The sequence below is a fragment of the Mus pahari genome, chromosome 12, assembly GCF_900095145.1.
Source record: "Mus pahari chromosome 12, PAHARI_EIJ_v1.1, whole genome shotgun sequence".
NCBI classification, from domain to species: domain Eukaryota; kingdom Metazoa; phylum Chordata; class Mammalia; order Rodentia; family Muridae; genus Mus; species Mus pahari.
Genome location: NC_034601.1, coordinates 23,923,927 through 23,925,662, shown reverse-complemented (window position 1 = coordinate 23,925,662; position 1,736 = coordinate 23,923,927).

Here is a 1,736-nt window from a genome sequence, read left to right as displayed (position 1 = left end):
GGAACTTTTCCCCTGTGCCCATTTCTTCAAGGCTTTTCCCCACTTTCTCCTCAGTGTCTCTGGTTTTATGTGGAGTTCTTTGATCCACTTAGACTTGAGCTTTGTACAAGGAGATAAGAATGTATCAATTTTTATTCTTCTGCATGCTAACTGCCAGTTGTGCCAACACCATTTGTTGAAAATGCTGTCTTTTTTCCACTGGATGGTTTTAGCTCCTTTGTCAAAGATCAGGTAACCATAGGTGTGTGGGTTCATTTCTGGGTCTTCAGTTCTGTTCCAGTGATCTACCTGTCTGTCACTGTACCAGTACCATGCAGTTTTTATCACAATTGCTCTATAGTACAGCTTGAGGTCAGGCATGGTGATTCCCCCAGAGGTAAGAAATTTTTAAAAAATAAAAATTAACTTGTAATATGGATGCAATTATTTAATTATAATAAGAAATAAAGATAAGGATACATGGCTATATATGCAATACTTATTTGAGTCTTTAGGATAAATAAAACAGGAAGTAATTAGATTAGAGGCAATGTTATCTTTGAGCCTATCTAAATTTTTTTCTGCAGATGAATGAACTGAGGTAGAAATGAAGAATTATAATTATCAGTAATATTATTCTGGATTCTTGAATTCTAGACCTATGGGATTCTTTATAGATGAAATAATTGTAGCCTGCTGTGACCTTTCCTATGTGGGTTCCAGAATGCCCTTTGTAAACTGAATGACCAATACTGGGTGATATCTCAACTTCATTATGACTCTAATATTCTATTATTCAATTGTATACAATCATTTTAAATGTTCATATATCAGAGTGCCTTGATTTTGTTGAAAGATTTCGATCAAAGCACTACTTTAGAAAGAAAAAGAGTTAGGTGCCTAAGAGAAAGGAAACAAGGTAGGCCTCAAGGAACAAAAATTAACCAAGCCAAGTGGCACAAATTTAGACCAATATTGAACTGCCAATTTTGCTGGACGTTTGCAAGGTGACCCATCACAGTCTTTTTAGTAGCAGGATCTCCATTCATATCTGGATTTTAAAGAAAATTGTCTCTTTACTTTTTTGTCTTTAGTCTAAATATAAGGTTTTTTTTCAGTTAAAAACGTTTCAGAATCAGGTTGAGGAAATCACTCAGTGGTGAATGCAGGAAACTTAATCCTTGGGAATGAAATCTGTTATATTCAAAGGGCCTTTGAATATAACAATATAATAGTCACGATGCCACTATTGAATCACCCAGATCTTAAAGTAAGTTGTAAGGAGACTATTAATGATAATGCATTTCTCGGTAAGGAATACCTTTCATTGACATATTAATAAAGCCAAATTAAAGCTGTTTTACTAAGAGATAGGTTTAGATAAAGAAGCTAATGTTTATTGTGTATATGTGCTCACTCAACTTAAGTCTTTCTATAGAATTTCCCTCTATATAGAATGGAGGTGGTATTTATATCTAATTCAAAAAAATTAAATATATTAAATGAGATAAGATGTATAAAGAACTTACCATGTTTGGCATGTAGAAAGTCCCTAGGAACTGCTCCTATGACTGAACCTTGGAAAATGACCTTGAACTTTTATGTAGCATTGATATAAGGAAACATAGTTAAGATAGACTCCAGACAGACTTCCATATACAATAAATTGTTAAATGAACTTTGTGGATTTTTAGCAACTAGTGGGGGAAATTTAATCAACACATGGGTTTGGTTTGGTTGTTTTGTGACAGGGCCTT